We start from the raw sequence: 22,060 nt of genomic DNA on the forward strand, positions 1-22,060 counted from the left end.
GCATAAGGACTCATTCCTACATTGCTCATGTCCCCCGCCCCTCTCTCCCCTTTGCATCAACATCCTAGAGGTCAATGGCAGAAAGGAGGAGGGAGAAACAGAAACGATGATGACTTGGATTTTTTTCTCCTGTCGGAGCCTGGGGAGGGTGGTTGTTTTGCTTCCTGGACCTCAGCGGAGAATTCTCTGCCAGACAATCATCTCGGCGCTTTCATTGCTTTCTGATGCTCCTCTAACTGCACAGGGTCGGCTATTAAATGGTCATCAAACCTCAGCCTCTATCCCATCAATAGTCATAAAGTTGGGGAGATAAAAGCCATGAGTTTTCCATTATAGCTGAAAGCAATGCTGTAGATAGCTATTTTCTGAATGCTGCAGATAGATGTATTTTAACTAGAGCAGGGTTTCCAGTGCCCCCCAGCTCAGCCGTGGGCCCTGCTGGGCTTGGATAACCTGCCAGGTAGTTAGAATGGGGTGGGGTGGGCTGGGGGTGGGGGGAGCCAGCGTGTTCTCTCTCTTGTTTCTTTTCTCCTTGGAGACTTGAAAGGGCCCATCTTCAGGTGTGGGGTGCTGAGCAGAGGTCACAGTGGTGGGCCTGTGGGCTTCAGCCCTTCATTCTAACCACATGCTGTGGGTAAATGCAGGGGTCATCATCTGCTCATTCTAATGACGAATGACGCTCCTGAGCTTGGGCTGTGGGCAGGCCAGGTGCCTGGTGATCTGTGGGGCTTCTGGGGAGGGGCAGACTGGGTCGGTGTGGAACGGGAGTGGCTGCTGCCCGAGGAAGCTGGGAGGCGGGATGGGATGCGGAACCTTAGGAGGATGGCCGTTCCTGATATACAGTCCTTGTAGCTTCTCACAGACGAGCAGGCCATTTGGAAATGGATTTTGCAATCAAACACCTTGGCAGTGAGCAGCCATCAGATAAGTCCTCAGAATGAACTTTTCGAAGCACTCAAAGCCCGGGCCCCTCCTGCCTCACGTTCCCGAAGAGTCTAGGATTTGAGGCCCCTGCTTCTGGTCCCTTTCATGGCACTCCTTCTGGGCACCTGGGCTCAAGCCTCCCTGGGCATGTAAGTTGTCTCTGGGATCTTGCACGGGTGGGCCCCCCTGCAGAGGATGTTCTCCTGTGAAATGGAAAGTGCTCATTCATCTCAGATGACCCTCGGAGGTCATCACCTCTTCGAAGCTTCTCCGCCTTCCAGGAAGCTGTGTTCTGTTGCCTGTGTTCCAGCACTACTTTGTCCCAACCAGTCAGAGCTATTCTTAGGATGCATTGTACTTGTAAAGTGTGTGGATTTTACTCCGCAGCACTCTGGGGTCAGATCACATTTCCTGATCTTTCTAAACCAGCTATAGCTCCCCCTTCCCCCCACCATCCTGGTTGGCAGGAAATGCAGTCCCAGTGAATTGAGCTTCCCTTGTCTGTGGCATGCTGGGGCCCCCGGCCACCGCAGGTGGGGGAGCCTCAAGGGGGGGGGAGGCTGGTCTGCGGCCTGTGGTGCTGCTCCTCCTGCCAGCCCCACTGACCATGGGTCCTTCAGCATTGGCTGGGTAGCCCTGGGCCATCACCCCTGTGAACTCTGCTGACTCCAGACTGGCCCAGAGAGGCCCTGCAGGTACTTCCCTCAAGGCTGTGGGGTTCCCTGACCCGCTGCCTCAGCTGGGCCCCGGGGCCACGGCCCCAGGTTTCTTCTAGCCCGGGGAGGTGGCCTTCTGTCTGGCGCCGCTCACCAGGCCTGGGCACCTCTGGCTCTCAGCCTGCTTTCGCAAATGAAAATAAGGCCTTCCAGTGGCAGGGCCACCCAGGCCTCCTGGCCTCCGAATCCTGCTCACCTTCTAGAAGGGGCACGTGAGCGTGTGGGGAGGAAAGGGAAACACCTCTCATCGTCATCATTCATACTGTGCTGCGCCTTCCGTAAGGAACGTGAGGCCCAGCTGCCTGTTCCAGGGCTTTCACCTGCGTGCACGGCCCACCGAGTGCGTCTCTCGAGCTTGTGCCGGCGCTTGTCCGTTTACCCCGGCATCCAGCCCAGGGCCTGGCACGGTGCAAGGTGCAAGAAGTACTTGAGTTCTTGAATGCTCTTTGTCTCCTGAAACAGAGATTGTAGAAGGTAACTTAACCTTTTCTTGATGACACAGTGCTCTCGTTGACGGGCGGTGACGTCGTGCAGATGGCACGCGCTGATGCCTTCAGGTGTTCCTGACTTGGAGACATCCGTTTGCCCCTGCACTAATTAGCCCCAGATACTGTGAATTTTGAGTCACTGTGTTTTGCTTTTCTAGTAGTTCTGTCTCCTTCTTCGTGTTTGCTGTCATTTCCTGCTGAAGGCTCTGGCTGCCCCTGGGAGTTTCCTTCTGTCACCCTTTCTCGTTCTCGGGCTTTCCGTGGAAGAGAAAACCAGATCACCTATGTTTTAGAATTATGTATGCACCAGGACCGATTAGACTCTAAGTGAAGAGATAAAGGATTTTCTTAGGAGTAAAATATCTGTTTCAGTGTGCAAACGTTATACTCCATGCAGGCGGCTTCCTTGTTCCTGGCAGGCTGCCAGATGAGTGACCTACAGAAGTGCTGTTGTGCTGGGGCCCTTCCAGATTAAAAATATATATTGTAGGATGACTTTGGAAAAGGGACAAGAGAGCATATTAAGACCTTTTGGAATTAGAGTTGGCTATGGAGATGGATAAGGATAAGCAAATTCTCTGTTTTCTCTGCAAAAGAATGTGACCAAATCCTCATTGTTCTGTTTTCCCTGATGACCTTGGGTAACAGCACAATTTTCCCCTTTTTGTCACTGACTGCAGGCCCAGGGATTGGGATGAGGGCAGGTTTGGTCTCCCGTGGGGTTGGTACTTGCTTAGGCATCGTGGAGCTGTTACTTCCTTACCCTGTGACAGTGAGCACCATGCTGGTGACTGGGGCATTACTGCCCATCCTAAGCCGGGGTGCTGTGAGGACCAGATAGAAATAAGGCATGGTGGGCAGCCCGGTGGCTCAGCGGTTTAGTGCCGCCTACAGCCCGGGGCGTGATCCTGGAGACCCTGGATCGAGTCCCATGTCGGGTTCCCTGCATGGAGCCTGCTTCTCCCTCTGCCTGTGTCTCTGCCTCTGTCTCTCTCTTGATTAGATAAATAAAACCTTAAAAAAAAAAAAAAAAGAATAAGGCATGGTGAGGGCTTCTTTTCAAATATGAGGGAAATGTGAGTTAGGTTGGTGTCAGAGGCTTACTGGAAGGGACCAGGCCTTGGCCAGAGTTCCTGAGTCCTAAGCCGACATCAGCCCTTCATGCTGGGAAACCTCAGGGATGTTATGTAACCTGCTGGGGTTTGCGCCTTTATCTGAAAACAGAAAGGCTGAATGAAATGACACTTATCCCAGCTTTTGTGTTTCGTAAATTGGTATGCATTATTTCTAGAATTGAGGGCAGGGGGCAGAGGGAGTATGTGATCTGAGGAGAACCGTGGGTTCAGGGCGTTAATAAAGTTTCTGCCACCAGTGAGGTAAAAAAAAAAACAAAAACAAAAACCAAGGGCTTTGCACTGACATCTGTCTTATGATTCCGTTACTTTATACGAGAAGATGTGGGTGGTTAGTGTTTATGGCTACTGTACATGTGGTTATGTGAGGTGTGGGGGGCAGAAGAGAGATCTCGAGGGCATGTGAGACTGCGCAGGAGCTGCTGAGCCTTTGGAAGAGGGCCTTGAACCTTGGATTGTTCTACAAGGCTCGGAGTTTCAGCACACCGGCACACACACAGGAGCTGGAAGAGGGGCCTTGGGTTAGTGGCTGGCCCCTCTGGGCAACAGCTTCATTTCTGGAGTGAGGGGAGTGGGCTCACTGGTCTCTACGATCCCTCTTGTGCCACAACGCTGACAATCCGAGAAAATGCCTTTACAGCCCCTCCTCCTCCCTGCCAGGGTTCTGTCCCTGGGGCCCTTCCTCGAGTCCTCTGGGTGGTGTGGCCCGTGACAGCTCATCTCTCCAGGGCACCGTGGCTGCTGCATCTCTGAGTCTAGGTTTGCCGGCTCTGAAAGCATGTCTGTGGGCTGTTCTGTGTAGCATTTGGGCTTCCCGGACTCAGAAACATGTGGGCCGGACAGGGCAGGGTGGGAGCTGGCCTCCTCATTCTTGGAAGAGGAAGAGCAAAACAGAGTCATTCCCTGGTGACTCTGCCTGGGTCACTGTGCTCTTCGGGGGTGGCAGTGGGAGGGAAGAGGACTCACTGTGCGTGTTCTCCGGGGGATGCGTGTGTAGTCACACGAGGGGCATGAGGGGATGAATGTGTGTGTACGCAGTCAAGAGGAATTCCTTCTGTGAGTGGGTCTGTGTGCTGTCTCTGGGTTTTGTCAGCATGCTCCCCCGAAGTGTTTCTGCACGGCAGGGGCCACTTCTGTAAAGAATTGCTTTCTTCCATAATGGTAATGAAACCCACGCTTTCCTTTCCGCTTTCCATGGTTGTAAAGTGGGGAGATCTGAAATGCGAGAAGGAAAGGCAGGTGGGCCTGTAGGCCCCACCCTTGTCTCCTGCGGCTCTTTCCCTGGGAGATCTTCCCTGGAAGGCCACCGCCCCTCCCTCGGTGTGGAGGGGCTGGACAGGAGTGCCTCTCCACGTGCGGTACCCCCCGGTCACAGGGATACGGCTCACATGTTCACTGACACCGAATGAAGCCTCAGAGAGGCAAAGAATACACGTGGGGGGGTCCCCCACATTGGAGTTACTGCTTTTTGGGCTTAGCATGCGCCTTGGGGCTAGCCAACGCCCATCCTGCTCTGGTCTTGGTCTGCCGTACGTGGTGGGCACCACTTGGGATCTACCACCCGGACGCAGGCCTAAGTGCCCCAGAGAGCAAGGCTGCCAAAGGGACTTATCCGTCCCCCTGTGGTTGACGCTGGATGGCCACCCCTTCAGGGGGCCAGCCTTGCCCAGAGGGATGTGGGGTAGGTGAGAGGCACGTGACACTGATGGAGCTCTGTGTGTTAGGCACCGGGTCACTGTGTTAGGAATTTTCATGCCCAACCTCACGTGTTCTTCATGACCAACCCTTTGTGGCGGACGCTGTTGTTTCTCTCTGATCCGGTGGGGGACACCCAGACCAGAGATTTTAAGCCACTTGCCCAAGACCACATGGCTAATATGGTGAGCAGAAGCCTGAAGCAGGCTGGCTCCAAAGGCTGTGCTTTCACTCTGCTGCTGTGTTGTCTCCCCAGAGTAGCCCCTACTTCAGTCAACGGTGGTGGTTATTAAAACACCGATTCCTGGGTCCCTCCTAAAATCTATTGAAACAGAATTCCTGGATTTGGGGTCCAGAAATCTGGTTTCACCTGGCTCTCCCTAGATGATTATCTTCCCAGTAGGGTTAAGAACCAGTACCTGTAGGCACACCGTGCCGATGGTCCGTGACGTATGGGGTCCTCTAGAGAAGGTCCTGGGACGTGCAGTCTGATGAACCTACTTCCGAGATCCACCACTGAGGGGCTGTTTGTTTGCCCGTGTTTTCTCCTTCTCTGCCTTCCCTAGAGCTCCCTTCCAACGGCAGATGGAGTATGCTGGGGCGACAGAGTGGTCCGGATGTATCTGCTGTTTACTTGTGTGGAGCATCCAAAAACTTTTGTTTTAATATCCAGCTGGCATTTTTACTATTAAAATGACCTCTGTTTGTTTATTCTCTGGAAAACAATCCAAGTGTTTGCCGTGAGCCCAGACAGTCATTGGAAATGGGATGTCGGTGCAGAGAGACACTGTGGTGTGAATGGAACAGATGGATGGGCCCGAGCCTCCAAGACTGAGTTAGGCTGAGTGTGGAGACTAGTGCTTGTCGTCAGACAGAGAGTGGTGGTGCTTCTGCATGGGTCTGGCTGACCCATTACAGCGAGTTGGCTGCCAAATGGCATCCTGCATGGTCTGTCTGACTGCAGTGCTGGGGTGCACCTGGCCCTTGGAGGACAAGGATTGGAGTCTGAGGCCCTGAGGAAGGAAGTGAGGTGAAGGCCTGTAGCTGTCTTTCCCTGGCAGGACACAGAGAATGGGGAAAGCACAGTAAGAATTGCTCCCTTGGGGTGTCGCTGTAGCATGTGGGTCCTGGGGACCTGGTTCTGGATGGGGCTCTGACCCTCTAGGACAGCTCCTGAGGGCTTCCCAGAGATGGCCCTGAGGAGGGAGAGAGGAGCTGGCTGTCCCTGGGTGGGCAGCAGAGTCTGAGATCCTGGAGAGTCACAGCTGCCCTTGGAGGAGTGGTCAGCCAGGCTGGGCACTCGGGAGGCTCAGCCTGCATCTGAAGTCAGCTGGGGGGCGGTGGGAGATGAGATGAAGCATCAGCCACAAGGGGAAGGTGATTGATGAGTCTAGGTGGGTTGAGCAGCGTCCCTCCAGAAATTCATGTCCTCTTGGAACCTAGAATGTGGGCTTGTTTGAATAGGGCCTGTGCAGAGGTAATTAGCTGAGGCCATCCTGGGTTAGGGTGTCCTTATGACAAGGGGAGAGCTACCCTAAAGGCATGCTGGGAAGAAGCCAGTGAAGACAGGCAGGGGCTGGAGAGATGGAGCTACAAGCCAAGAAACACAAGGACTGCTGGGAGCCACCAGCCCCTGCAAGAGCTGAGAAAGCCTCCTCTTCTGGCAGCCTCAGAGTGCTGACCTTTGACCTCAGATGGCTAGCATCCAGAACTGTGAGGGAATTAATTTCTGTCATTATAAGCCACTCAGTTTGTGGTGATTTGTAACAGACTGAGGCAGGGTCTCCCACACTTTTCCGGTGTGGTCATGAGGCAGGGAGAGGCTGTCTTGCTGCTGTCATTTGACCCTCAAGGCTGGGGGACCCTGGCAAAGGCCATGACAGCTCATATCCCACTAGAGGCAGAAGGAGGGGGACTCAAATGGGCAGCTGTTGTTTAAGAAAGGCTGGGAAATTCTGAGGGAGTGGGAGTGAGATGGTGGGTGCCAGGTGGGTGCTTGGCTGGGCTAGGTTCTGTTTTGGGGTGAGGTGTGGCCTCTGAGCTGGAGAAAGACCATGATTTTGAGGCCAGAGACCAAGAGCAGGTGTGCTGTAGCCCTGTGAGGGGCACGCCTTCCTCCTGGCAGCAAAGCCCAGTGCCCTCTGGGTGGAGCCTGGGTATGACTCTTGGTGGGGAAGGGGGCAGAGTGTGTTCAAGCTCAGGCATCATTGGCTCTGCCTTTGTGACTGCCCTACCCTGGAGCCTCTTTCTTGGATTCTACTGCCACTCTAATACCTACCCCCGGAGGACAATGTCCACCCCACATGGGAGCAGCAGCCAAAACCCTAGGAAGACCCAGAGCTTCGGGCTCATCTGGGTTCAAGTCTCCACCCCAGCACTTCTCAGCCATGCCTCGAGTCATTTCATGTGTCCAAGGCTGGGTTTCCTTCTATGGAAAGTGGGGTATTGCTTTTAGAGGTGCTTAGCAGACACGTAGTAAACACTGCAGATTGTTAGCTGTTACTATGTACTATTAGTTTGGTAGGCCTCAGTAAATGCAGAGGCAAGACTGAAAGGAAGTAATTATAGAAAACATAAACAGCATAAAAATATAGGTTTCCAAGGTACAGGCAAGTTTCAGATTTCGAGTGCCTGGGCTGGCTTGACACTGTCCTGGCTCCTTCTTTCTCTCCCTGGGCTGGGTGCTGGGCTTCTGTGTAGTGATCTGGCCCCTGACCTGGAAGCCAGGCAGCCTCTTCAGGCTCCTATTGCTGGTCACAGCAGCCCCTATCCATGTAGGGGGAGCAGGGCTGCTAGCTCTTTGGTGGGAACTGGATTAGAAGGACCCAGCTCTGAGGTCTCAGTTTTGGGAGAAGCTCAGAAGTCTTCTTTGGGGTGACCTAACTGGTCTTAACCCTTGACTCTTCAACTTCTCCAAGCTGGCTGGCTCTGCTCTGAAGATGGAAGCTTGGGTGGCATCCTGTTCTCTCTCGTGCCTCTTGCTGTCCTCCTCTGCTCCCTTTCAGAGCAGGAGGGCTCAGAAGGGATGGTTTTTGAGAAGATCTGCTCTAGGAAGGTGAGTGGGAGCATCTTCTGGCCTGGAAGGCTGGCGTCCAGAAATTATGTGTGGGCCATGGCCCCATGGCAGCTGGCCATTGCAGCCTTGTCAAGATGTTGACTGTGTCACAGGGACATACCAGAAGTGATGCTCTGCGTGATGCCATCAGATGTGCTACCTGTATTTGAGCCTAGAGGGGGTTGGAGGGCTAAGGAGACTATTGGATCCTGTAAACTCCTAAATGCCTTCTGGGGTAGGACAAGTTTTTATTTCATTTATGTTCAGTTCTGTGCACTTACTAACCATTGTTTGAGCATCCTGGACACCTTCATTAAAATAGCAGCTTGGGGATCCCTGGGTGGCTCAGCGCTTAGCGCCTGCCTTTGGCCCAGGGCACGATCCTGTAGTCCCGGGATCGAGTCCCGCATTGTGCTCTCGGCATGGAGCCTGCTTCTCCCTCCTTCTGTATCTCTCTCTCTCTCTCTCTCTCTCTCTCTGTCTATCATGAATAAATAAATAAATAAATAAATAAATAAATAAATATTTTTAAAAAATAGCAGCTTATACCCTTTGCAGATCCTTTGCCTACAGATCATCAGCCACCTGATCTTAAATTGCCATTCCCAGTTTACTTCCTGGTTTGAGAAGTCTCTGTTGAAGGCCTTCAATAGCTTGGGTATCACTAAGTATCCACTACTTCAACTGGGTAGTCAACTGTAGAGTCAGCTCTACAACTGGTGTACCTTCCTCATTACCATAGACCAGATATATCAAAACTCGTTGTACCCCATTCCAGTGCAATGGTAGGTTGTACTCCCTCTTTCCTTTCAACACCAGCAACATCACTAGCAATATCCAGATGAAATATAGGTTGCCTGTAAGGATGTCCAGCTGGCCAAGTGATAGCAAGAAAGAACATAGTGAAGCACCATGTCCCCCTGGAAGACCATCCGTGGATGGACACCGTCAGGCTACTGGGAGATGCTGCGTTCCTGTGCAGGAAGCTGGAGGACTGCTCCCTAGGGCCCGGGGTCACATGTATCAGCCTGATTGACTTGTGCCCCTGTGGTGTCGTTCTCTTGTAGCTCTCCCGGAGCAGAACCTGACTGCTCCCGGCCCCTCTTGTTTTCTGTTAGGTATGGGCGGTGGTTTGTGATGTGTCACCAACTGTGCCTCACCATCCTAATGCAGTCATACTGGGCATTAAGTTTCGACATACACATTTTGTGATGACCCAAACACTCTTCTGTAGCAGACCCCTCAGGGGCTTCCTTCTGTGTGGGCTGGAGCACAGGTGGTCTGGAAAGCCCTCTCTTTGTTACATCCAGACTCTGGGACCTCACTCGAGAATCCACTCATTCACACTCATTGCGGGATCCAGGTCCTACGCTGCATCCGCCATAGGCTGTGATGGCCTTCCCTTCCTTTCTGGTTCTGCCCTTACGTGTATCTCATTTTTGACTCAGGCTTTTCTTCTCTCTGTCCTTTGTACTCCTGTGCCCTGTCCCCCATCCTTTGAAACTCAGCCTTGGCAGAGCCCTGCAGGGTATGTGTAAGAGACTCACTAGAAGCAGTGAGGAACTTGACTGGGCCCCAGAGGCTGCTTATTCTAAGATGAATTCATTTCGATGCTTGATGAGCTCACGAAAGGTCTTCTCACTCCTCACCTGGCATCGTATCATCACATAGGAGTCACCATCTTTTTCTTGCCACATGGGAATGTCTGTCCACACACTTTATCTTCTCAGATGAAGCCAGAGGCTTCCGTTCAAATTCTCAGACGCTCCAGGGTCTTGATATTTCATTGATTTTCAGTAGGGGTTTTCAGGGTGCCAGTGACTAGCCCAGGGATACCCAGTGGCCATCTGCTTCCCTGAGCAGTTTGCCGAGTCCTCTCTGATTTTTGTCCTGCCCATTCCCTGTGGGAGACATGGATATGTGCTGATCCATGGCAAGCCTGCAGCTCTGTGGGCTCAGCACTGATGCACGGCCCACACAGGAGGGCATGGCTCCTGGCTTTCTGATGTCAAAGGGAAACTTGAGGTCACTTGCTTTGGACTCGGAGGGCAGCAACAGGGAGGACCCACACAAGTCAAGGCATAGGGGAAGGGCCTGTGGTTGGGGGGATGTGGTGTGCACCTGTCATGGTGGCAGGGCCCTCACATGGGTGCGCACGTGAGGATGTGCATGGTGAGAGTCCTGTTGTGGGTGACTCAGATGGCCTGTGTTCTCTCCTCCCTGGATGCTGCATTCTGTGTGCTTACCTTAAAACTGACAGGTTGGAACCCCCTAGTTTATAGATTTTATTTTTTTAAAGCCCTTTTTGTAAAACACTAACCTCAGCGAAGGAGAAAGATGGAAGAAAGAGAAAAAGAGCTGAGTTCAGCAACTACAGTTTGCTGTATTTTTCATCTTGCCTCAGCAAGTTGGGACCACAAATAATCTGGTCTTCTATGCTTCAGTGATGCTGCTGCTCAAGACTGCGCTCTCCTCCTAAGGCAGGGTATTCCTGGGAGCTGGCATTGGTCTCCTTCCCCAGCCTGCTGGCTCCGATGGTGGTGGTGGTCCGGTGGTCTGGTTGTGGGTGGCCAGGGCAGGGGTTCCAGGGGGAGGCAGAGCACAGAGGGATCCCTGAGCAGCGAGAGGGTAGGTCATTAATTTCAGAATGATTTCTGGAATCAGCTAAACATTTCCTTTTAACCAGTTTCCCCAGCCTCACATTCTTTGTTAGTTCAGGAAAAATGTCATTTATAATGGATGTTGCCTTGATAAATTGCTCCCGAGAAGCATAGCGTTCTCATTAGTCTATATAATGAGAAATACTCTTGGTGGTGACATGACTGCCCAGATATTTGCCTGATTGGAAGAATATTTGCCTATGCGGTCCTCCCTGGACGGCCTAGAATTGAGGGCCGGTGGGAAGGGGCTCAGGGCCCAAGGCTCCCTGCAGGCTCTGTGGCTCCAAGGGTGCTCTTCCAGCATTCTCTAAGAGCAGACCCCAACCACACGGGGTCCTTCCTGCTTCCTGGTGGGCACAGGCTGTGGTGTGCAGGTTCCTTACCTATGTTGACACACCAGCCCTCTCCTGTCCCCTGTTCTGGCTGCCTGCATGGGGAGCTGGTCTTTTGAGTCAGCCGAAGAAGAGAGTTTGTATGCTATAGTCCTGCCTTCTTTTTTTTCTTCTTCTTACTATTCTGAAAGAAGAAAAAGAATATACATATATATAGTGAATTCTGTTTTTGCGAAGTACTTTTGCATATGCGGATATGCAGTTTCATTCCAACTACTCTTCTGCGTAGGTATCAGAGCCACTTAGGTACTGAGAGATTGCAGTGAATTCCAGGGTTTATGGCTCGTAAGCGGCGGCATTTTGACCCAAATACTCTGCTCTATCACTGATTCCTTTTGCCCTTCTGCTTGTTTGAGAATGGACAATTTACCCAGCCTTTCTCCACAGGGACCCATTGTGTTTTTCTCTCTAGGTCCCCAAGGCACTTCTTCATCTTAAGAGTGGTACTTAAGGATGTGTGTTAATTCTTGCAGGCCACTGGGGCCTCCTTTAGCAGATGGCTATTACCAGAGATAGCAAAGATACTTTTCCAAATTCCTAACAACCACCAGGCAGGATTAGAGGAGGAGGAAGACAGACCCACCGAAGGGCATTTTGGGGAACTGCGGTATCTTACTTGGTGCCTAAGTAAGATACTGATGCTGATGCATTTTGCTATGCTGTCAGCTAGGAGCTGCTAGTAATTTTATTTTTCAAGACAAGCTATTAGGAGAGTTCTTGGCTCTCCTCCTACTTTGAGGAAAGTCTTCAAGTCCTCCACAGTAGTCTCATCCATCCATCCATCCATCCATCCATCCATCCATCCACCAACTTACCCATTCATCCACTCACCCACCCATCTAACCATCCATCTGTCCACCTAACCATCCATCCATCCGTCTGTCCATCCATCCATCCATCCATCCATCCATCCATCCATCCATCCATATTTTCCTCCCTCCTTCCCTTCCTCCTTCCATCCAGGGGCTGTTGAGTCACCATTTGGTGTCAGGTACTACTCTGGGCATTGAAGATTCAAACATGAATAAGGTTGTTTCTGTTCTGGGATCCCTGGGTGGCGCAGTGGTTTGGCGCCTGCCTTTGGCCCAGGGCACGATCCTGGAGACCCGGGATCGAGTCCCACCTCGGGCTCCCGGTGCATGGAGCCTGCTTCTCCCTCTGCCTGTTTCTGTTCTGAAAGAACTCATAGTTTAATGGGAGAAACAGATATGAAATGTATACATTATGATATACTTGATGGTGCAAACGAAGTAATTGGAGTTTGTGAAACATGTTTGGAGTTGGAGCAGAACATTGACAGAAAGTGTTCTGGAAGAGCTGGCACCTGAACTGGGCTTAGAGGTTTAAGGAGGACATGGTTGGGGGATGGCATTCCTGGTAAAAGAAGCTCCACAGGATAAAGATCCATGAAACATCATGGTTGGGGAATGTGTGCTCTTTGATATTGCTGCAAGGCTTGGGTGGGAGAGAGGAGTGTGAGGAGAGATGAGATGATAGACATTAGTGGAGTCCGGATTATGGGTGGGGATCAGGGTGGTACATGATGGGCTGAAGAAACCTGGGTCATGAGTGGGTCTGTAGTCGTTCGGGTCAGAATGGACCCTTCATAAAAGCCAAGGCTAGCATGCAGGGCACAGCTGTAGGTATTAGATGGGAATCTTGGTTATCTTCTCAGAAACTACTAGACTTTTTTTTTTTAATGGGTTGGGAGGCTCACAGAAGGGAGAGTGCTTGCCCAAGATTGTGCCCCTTGTAATTTGCAGAGTTGGAGTTTGAGGGTCATTTTGCTCTTAGTCATGATGCTGTCCTGCCTCTTCTGTGGCTCTGAAGTTTAGGTGAAGCATCCTAAAAAGGAAATAGTGGATTTTTCTCATATGTTATGTTTCAGGAAATGTTATTTGATGTAAGAATCTATCTGAATATAACAATATGCCATGGAATAATAGGGTTTGAATGGATTGCAAAGGCTGAGAAACACATTTTTTGGAGAGGAAATGCTGAGAATAACAAAGATGGGGAGGGATCTGGGTCTTTGAGTAGGAGGTCCTCATTGTCAGGAAGGGGAAGAAGAAAGGTTGGAGCTGCTAGAACAGAGAAGAGAGGAAGTGAGCTAATGGGACTTCAGGTGTCAGTGTCTCAGGACTGATTCCTGTGGTTAGGAAGACCATGTGAGTGGCTGGCCACTGGGAACTGGGACCTTGCCTGCTCCCTGGCATTGCAGGATCCCCTGCTACCCCCAACTGGAGGGAGATGGACCTGGAGCTTTTTGCTCTGGAGTAGGAGGGAGGGCGGTGGTGGGAAGAGAGAGAGATGGAAGAAACGTAACCTCATACCACCAACGAGAACCATATCAGCATTCAGAGAAAGTTGAAAGAAATCTTTCAGCTGGCTGGCTACCTAGCTCAAGGCTAACCACACTCTTAACACAATAATAAGTCAATCCTCACTGAATAATTAAATAGAGAGCCTTCATAAGTATTGACTTAATGTGACAGCAAGTCTATAGTGACTCGGGGTTTGCTTATGTAAACACAATCTCTTGTTCAGCTTACTTAGCAGTTCAATGAAATAGAACAGTCCTTCAATTAAAATCAAATGATGCATATGTTTAATTCTTTTCTCTTCTTACTGGATAATAATAGGTTTGGAACATAGGTGAAGGGATTGGGGAAAAAATGGAGAAAAGGGTATCTGCCCTTCTGCTTGTGTGTTTAGAGGCCAGTGGTGGTCTTGGGAAGAAGGATATGGTCTTGGCTCCCATGTCTGGGCCCTGGGTGGGAGGTCCATCCAGACCCTGCTGATCCTCTCCCAAAGCAGCCTTGGTTGGCCACTGTGGTTGGTGTAGCTGTCTCTTCATGGTGGACTGAGACTAATTGCTTTCTTCTGGTCAGTTGGAGGTGTGGCGGCTCCAACCACAGAACTCTCCAGGCCATTTCTTGTGGATGCCCTCATGGCTCACCTGGAGGGGAGAAGGGGATGCTGTGCGATCTCTAGGCTGGATGGCAGGGGGTGGGGGCCAAGGAGCAAGGTGACATGCCAATGATTCCCTTGGGTGACACCAGAGAGAAATAAACCTCCCTCGTTCTGTGGCTTCAGAATGCTGGGAGAAGGAGAGGGGGGCCGGCTGCATAGCAGAAGGGAAAACCCATTGGCTTCGGAGCAAATATTTGAAGCTCAGTCTTCTGGCTTTGCTTCTGAGATAGTAACTGAGTTAATTAACCTCTCTAGGTCTTTGTTTCCTTATCTGTAAAGCAGAGGTAATAATGCCAGTTTCAGATAATTGTTGTCAGAGTAAAATGTGGGGATGTTAGTAGAAGTACTTCGTGTGACACTGTACAAATGCAGGAGATGCTTGTTAATAGATCAGAGATGTTATGTGGCTGGGCCTGAAGGGAAAGGGCTCATGCCTTCTACACTATGTTCCATGCTCAGGAGTGGATAGTGGGGTCTTGTGATCTCAACAATAGTGCAGTGAGTATGGCTGGGGCATCTGCTACACGGCAGACATTGTCCAAGAACTCACATACCCTTGCTCGTTGGACATCTCATTCCGTCCTTGCCATGACCATATGACATAAATACTGTTACTACTTCAATTTTCCAGGTGAAGAAATGGAAGCCTGGAGAGGTTTAATGACCTATTCAAGGTTACACAGCTAGTGAGTAGCTAAAGCCAAGCCTCAGACCCAGTCAGCAGACAAGATGTCAGAAATTGGACCTTCCAGCTGAGTGTGCTTCTGGCTGGGTGGAGGGGAGAGGGGCTCTCGCAGAATTCAGGACCTCCTGTGGGAGGACAGCAAACATTTCCACTTGTGGCAGCTTGTGCTGGGGTCGTGTTCATGTCCAGAAGGGCCTGGTCTAAGTTTCCCAGCTTGGCACCTGTCTTCGACCTGTAAGCTCCTAGGTATTGGAGCTGCTCTGGAGTAAGGAGCCGGTTCCCTGAGGTGGTAGCTTTTCTCTCTTTGTCTTGGGACAGAGGGACAGTGAAATTTGCTGATGCTCCTGGAACCAGTAACACATTCTCTAAGCAAAGGCTTAGAAAAATCATTGTTTATCATAGCTCAGGATTCATGAGGCCTCATTCAATTAAACTTGAAGAAATAATTACAATCTTAAAGAAACTTTATTAAAAGAGAACGAAGTGAAGACTGTATTCTATTAGTATCTTTGAAATTTACTTCTGGATCTCGTTGGTTTATATATTTGCCGTTTTTTCCTGTTTGCAGCCAGAGTGCACAGACTGTATTGTCTCCTGATTTTTAATCCCTTCACGTGATCTCATGTTTGAATTTTCATATGTTGGCACAATCCACATCCTTGTCATTTTTAATAGCAATGCAGCTTTCCGTGGCTCATCTGTCTGAGCCATTCCCCTCTAGTTAAGCAGAGGAAGGAATCCAAGGCCAGGTCCATCTCCCTTTGTGAATTTTGTTAGCATCTGTTTCCTAAGTTGCTCTTACTAAGGTGCTCCTGCAACGCTGGCTTTTTCACATGGGTTATCAGACCTTTTGGGGTTTGGTTTTTGATCTGTGTCCTCTTCAGCATATGCCTTTTTTTGATTGCTTTGAACTTGGGCAGAGAAGATCCGATAAAATCAGAGAGTAAAGCTAAACGTTAGTTAAGAATTTTCTCCTTTAAGTATCAGAGCCCCAACTACCTTAGGAAAATTAGAAAGGAATTTATTGGCTTCCAATAAAATATAGAAAGGGCAGGAGTATATTCCAGGACTCAGATACAAATAGGCCTGTCTCTCCTTGTCTCTCGTTCTGTTTCTCTCTGCACGGTAGCTGCATGTTTATTCTTATTGTGACCAAGAGGCTATAACTGTGGTCCTGATTTATCTGGGCTCACATCTATGGTGTCTCATAACCAGAGAGAAAAGAATGTCTCCTTCCTTGCTGGCTCCATTAGGAAAACCTCAGGGAAGGACCGTGTCTAGCCTAGCTTGTGTTACTTTCTTCTCCCTAAACTACTAGTCAGTGTGGGCCAGGGACAGAGATGTATGGCTGACCCAGCCCAGGTCATGTGTCCACTTTTGGCCCAGGAGGGTAGAGTACCATGGTTGACAGCCTTTCCTAGAACTACCTGGCTGGAGGAGGAAGTCCCTTCCCTCAGTCCATCCCCAGGGGAGTTGCTATTCTGGGCAGATAGAATAAATATTCACTACACACTTGAAGAATAAACAGAAGGGCAGGAAGCCAGGCTGGTACTTGAGTTCATGAATAAGTGGTGGCAGTGTCCTGGAGAAGAGGAAAGGACAGAGGATCAGGCTGTCCATGGTGAGCTCTGGAGGTGTCAGAAAGCAGCCACATGGGTGAAATCCATTTTCCCCTTTCTCAATGTCACATAATTGTGAACCCACTTAACCAAGCTCTGCACTGCTGGAGGCACCTCAGAAAACCATTCCAGAGGCACTTGGGTCTATTAAAGCCATTTTCTTGCATTCCCATAAATTGTCTATGAGGTCTATCATAAGTAATTTGCACTTCTTGGGAGCCCCTTTTCCCCTCTATGAAATATTCAGGTGCCCTGTTCGTTTGCATGAGGCAGTGCTGGTGGCTGCCTCTGGAATCATCCTCAGCAGTGGTGGATCGTAACAACAGAGCCGAGAAAAGACCGTGTCCTTGTTAGCAGGTGCCTGGTCTTGGTGTGCTGGCTGTAGGGTATATAGTTGTGCGGCCTACCTCTCAGAGCTGCTGTGTCCTTGCTGGGGAATAAGTCTACTTTGTAGGATTGTTCAGAAAACTAAATGAGGTAACAGTTTTTGGCACATAATAGATTCTCAATAAATATTAGCTTCTTTTTCTCCTTCCCCACTTCTAAGACCAATAGAAACCTGTTGGTTTCTGTGGCAGCAGCATAACAGGTATGATCTGATAAATGGGAACTTTGGGAAACTGACAAGAACTTCAAACCATAAAGCCACATACTGGCTGGCATTGGGATGCTTTGGGATTCTGTGGAGCAATTCTCCTTGTATTATTTTAGGGTAGACAGATTTGAGAAACTCTCTGTGTTTGGGAAGGTATTTATAATTTGGATCAAGGGTGATATGGTGCCTATATTTTCTCTTGGCTAAGACCAAAGTACAGAACTGAAAGGCATGTATCGTGTAGATGTATGGCTGTGTGGGGATAGGTGAGTGTATGTGGGTATGTGTATAAACACGAGCACTCTTTGCCTCATGACCACGAGCCTTCTCAGGCCATGGTCCAAAGCATCACTTTCTTCCCTGGCTAGGTGGGGATAGTCAAAGCTGAGATCAGACCAGGGAGTGGGGTCTGAAGGGCCCCCCAGAAGCCCAGCTCTGCAGCCTGTGCAGATTGCCACGTCCCCAAACTTCAGTGTGCCTCACAATCACCTGGAGGGGTTGTTAAAGCACAGATTGCTGGACTCTCCCTCTAGGATGTCTAGAATGTCTGTCTCCATCTTGTATGTCTGGGGTGGGCCTGGAGAATTTGCAGGTTTTCTTTTTTAAGATAGATAGATACATAGATACATAGATTAATTAATTAATTAATTAATTACACAGGGAGAGAGAGAGAGGGAGAGAGAGGCAGAGACATAGGCAGAGGGAGAAGCAGGCTCCCTGTATGGAGCCCGATGCGGGACTTGATCCCAGGATCCTGGGATCACGACCAGAGCCAAAGGCAGATGCTCAGTCACTGAGTCACCCAGGCATCCCGAAAATTTGCTGTTCTGAGTTCCCAGTTTATGCTATTGCTGTTGCTCTGTGGACTATACTTTGAGAATCACTGATCTATAGGTCTACCCCACCTCTCTAGTCTGGGTGATTTCTTCTTGTTGATCTTTGCATGTCCAGCCTTGCCTCTTTTTCCCTCTGCAGGAGCACATCTGCCTGTCAAATAGGGTTGCCAAATCTAACAAATAAAAATTTGGGATACCCACTGAAATTTGAATTCCAGATGAAGAGTGAAAACCTGCGTAGTACTAGTATTGGTTACATTTAGCTTAACATTAGTATGTCCCAGATATTGCATGGGATATACTTACACTAAAAAATTTATTGTTGACCTGAAATTCAAATTAAATAGACATCCTGTATTTCATCTGGCAACTGTTTCATCAGAGTGGGGGTCAAGTGTCTCTCTGTGCCTCTCCTGCCACTTCCCTGTGATTGAATAGGCTACAGCTGCTGGTGAAACCAGCCCAAAGAGGGTTTGTGTTTTTCGGACAGAGCCACCTGCTGCCCCTGAGCTCATTTGGCAGTCTTCACTTGGTCTCTCTGGGATGGACTTGGCTTGTGTTCATATTGGTTCTCTTGCTGGCTCTCTCTGCTTTTCTTTGTCTGTCTCTCTTTCTCTTATACTTTCTTTTATGCCAGCCTGCTTATGGGGGTTCTTAAAGGCAGAAATTTGTAAAGTGATGGGGATGGGCCAAGGAAAAAGTCTGTTCCTAGCAGTGAGAACAGCGTCTGGAGAGCTGACCTCATGGTATCTGCAGGGAAGAGCAGCAGAGGGCCCCAGCTGGCTCGCCGTGCATTATGAAAAGGATAACATTTGCCTTGGAGAATGCACCTCCCAGGGCCGGGTAGGGAGTGCTTGTGTGGCTGGTTTGCATGGTGGTTGGAGTCCAGGATGTTGCCAGCTTGATGGAAGTTGACATCACTTGGTCTCCGATGCTGACAGAGGGAGCCAGTACCATGGACATCAGCCTGTCTTGAGGGGCAGAGAGAATCTGAGCAATCAGAGGCCTTCTGGAGACTTGGATGCAGCATCCCCAGGACTGGCCCCATTTGGCTCTCCTCTTGCCAAGGCCACTTTGACGCTGAGAATGGAGGAACGGTGGAATGTAAGGCCTAGCCATGGCCCTTCCCTTACCTGCCCCACTGCTGGGCCTGCTCCTCTCTTCCCTTGCTCTGAATGGAGCCAGTGAGTCTGCTTAATAGGAAGTAGGCCACGGCCTTCGAGGGCTCTGGCAAGGGAGCCTTGTGTATGTGGCCTGGCTTCGAGGGCCTGTGCTCCTCCTCCTGTGTCCTCAGAGTGATGTGGAGAGTAACAGTGTGGCAGGGAGGCCATTGCACAATTGGGACGAGGGACAGGGTGAGGGGGCCATCTCTCCTGTGTTGCCTTGTATGGGATGCAGACCCACCTTAGCAGGTTGAACAGGTATTTTTCCTTCTGGACACAGGAAAAGCTGTTTCTTGCTTGTACTTGCCGGTGCTTGGCAGGCACAGTGCTGGGGACGAGGTGTCCAGATAGAGAAGGAAGAGAAGGTGACGCCTTCTGCCAGTGCCCCAGCTAGCATACAAATCCCTGCGAGGAGGATAGGCAGGCACGGCTCACCCAGTTTGCTAATTGGGGCCACCAAGCTCAGAGACATGACAGGCCTGCCCAAGGTCACACAGCCGGTGAGTGAGAGAGAATGGCCATGGGACAGATACTCTCTCCTTTCCCAGCAGCTGGATCTGCCCTTCCCCCCCCGCCCTCACTTGGAGCTCTATCACCGTCACCTTCCAGGTCCCAGCTTCCTTTTCTCTCTTTTGTCCAATGGCCTTATCTCTCTTTGTGGACAGTCACATTCTCCTTGCTCATGCTTTGTGCCTTCTCTAGCCTGTGGGGTCCAGTGACGTTTTGGGGCCAGGCAAGATCCTCAAGGTTCCTAGTGCCAGTGAATGGAGAACTTACCTTGCAGAAGGGAAGGAGGCCCCATGTGCCCCGCGGGGAGTGGAGTTGCCTGGAAGGCTCCCCTCTCATCTGCTGCAGTGGGCCCTGTGGTGCTGCAGGAGGGTGAGCCAACACTGACCTCTCATCAGGCCCTGGATCCTGGCCTGGGGGACACTCTACCCTGACCCTGTTAGCTGGGATTTCCTATCTGACATTGCAGTGACTTGCAATGCAAGGGTATCCTTCCCATCCTTAGTCTGTCAGTCACATGGCAGGGGCTCAATCTGTGTTTAGAGGAAGGATGAAGTTGGTAAAGTCTGCCACTGTGGGAACACACGTTTCAGTTGGAGAGGCCAAATGGAGCAATAGCAGTAAGTCTCTATACAATTAAGTATGAAACTGCATGGTCCAGACTTTTTGTGTAGCTGGAGTACAGGGGCGGGAGAGATCCACACAGCTGGGGTGGCCAGAAAGTGCTTCGTGCAGGTGGGTCTTGGGGAGGTACTAGGAGGGGGTCAGGCCTTCGGGTGATCAAATGGCATAGGAATGCTCTCCTGTATTTTGGCTAAGAGATGACTTGGAGGCCTCTTTGATGGGGAGGAGATGGAAACAAGGGGCTTTGCTTGTTATCTAGCAGCTTCCTTGCTCACAGCGTGCAGGAGCTCCGTTCTGGTTGTGTGCTGCCCATCTGCAGTGCTCCTTAGTGCTGGGCCTGACCTTGTGCCCTTGGCTCCTTCTAGAGGGAGGCAGTTGGCCAAAACGAACAGTGAAGTCTCTGGAGGGGCTGGATGAGTTTCTTGTGGCCGCTGAAACAAAGTCCCACCAGCTGGGAGACTTGGAAGAGAATTTTATTCTCACAGTTCTGGAGGCCAGTAGTCTAAAATCAAGGTGTCCGCAGGGCTGTGCTCCCTTTGAAGGCTTCAAGGATGAACTTGAAGAAAGAACCTGTTTCATGCCTGTCTCTTAGCTGCTGGTGTTGCCTGCAATCCTCGGCCTTCTTGGGCTTGTAGATGCGTCACTCCAGTCTCTCTCTCCGTCTTCACATGTGTCCTTGTGATGTCTTTCCCCCTTTTTATAAGGACAGCAGTCATCGGTTTGAGGGCCTTGAGGGCCCACCCTAATCCACTCTGACTTCCTGCTGGTCACATCTGCAAGGAGCTCATTCTGAAGTCAGGTCCTATCATGGACACTGGGAGTCAGGACTCAATTCAGCCCACAGCCCGTGCCTGGAGCTTTTGTGTTGCTTGCCTCCAAGACAACTGCAGATTTCCTTTCCTCGGGGATGCTGAATGTTGGCTCTGGAAGGACCCTTCCAGGGCCTTTGCTCCAGAGCAGTGAGACCTGCCAGAGAGAGCTTCCACCCCGTCGTTAGTTCCGGAGCAGAGCCCTGGCTCTGCTGCTCAGGAGCTCTGTGACCTTGGGCAAGTTATTTAGCTTCTCTGAGTGTCTGCTTCCTGCTCTGTAATGTGGGACCGTAACGTTGACTGCTTGTCACAGCTCAAAGAGTCGGATCTCAGTGTGAGGATTGAACGAAAGACAGATGAATGTGCAAGTATCTCTTCTTAAATCATTTTTTATTGTGGTAAATTATGCATTGCGTAAAACTTACCATTTTAACCGTTTTTGAGCGTGCAGCTCAGTGGCATTAGGTCCATTTGCATTGTCATGCAGCCAGCACCACCATCCCACTCCGGAACTTTTCATCTGCCCAGACTGTGAAAATGCCTTTTACAAAGAGCACTTTCTACTCATTTGATAAATAAGGAACCCGAGTCCCTGAAAAGTAAGAGCTTGAGTCGCCCAGTGAATTAGGGGCACAACTGAAGTGAGAACCTCAGTCCCCTGCCACATAGTTTGTGGTGCTCATCTTCTTCAGTCTCCCACCCCTCTGGGCTGCAGGGTCTGGGGACACAGGAGGCATTACTGGGGTTGAATTCCTCCAGAGAGCTTCCTTTGCCCCAAACCACATCCCCCCCATCCCCCCAGAATGTGTCCCGAGGTGGGACACACACAGCTGCCTCCTCTCAACCTCTTGACTCTCTCTACCTTTGTCTCCTTTGTCAAGTGGGACAGAGCTCCTCTGGAGGACTGGGGGAGCTGGATTTGGGGCAGCCTTTGGGATGGCTTCGTGAGGTACCTTGTGACATGGAGAGAGTAGGGGCAGGGAGTCAAGGGCTGGGTTCTGGCCCTTCCGGTAGCTACCACAGTCTTCTCACTGACCATGTATTGGTTGAGGGCCTACTGTGTGCCCATCATTGGGGAAATACCAGTGAATAAGACCCTCCTCGCTGCTTGGAGCTGCTGTGAGACACAAATGGTATGATACATGACAACCCCATGGCAAAGGGCACTCACTACAGGAGGTGATGA

The 22,060-nt window shown here is 50.5% G+C and overlaps 1 protein-coding gene across 4 annotated transcripts in view; it reads left to right on the forward strand.

The window, feature by feature from the left end:
- The window catches only part of GFRA2 (GDNF family receptor alpha 2), an 83,728-nt gene that overhangs the window by 46,163 nt on the left and 15,505 nt on the right, over positions 1-22,060 (forward strand). The window lies entirely within an intron of this gene.

Source organism: Canis lupus, chromosome 24 (genome assembly GCF_048164855.1).
Source record: "Canis lupus baileyi chromosome 24, mCanLup2.hap1, whole genome shotgun sequence".
NCBI classification, from domain to species: Eukaryota; Metazoa; Chordata; class Mammalia; order Carnivora; family Canidae; genus Canis; species Canis lupus.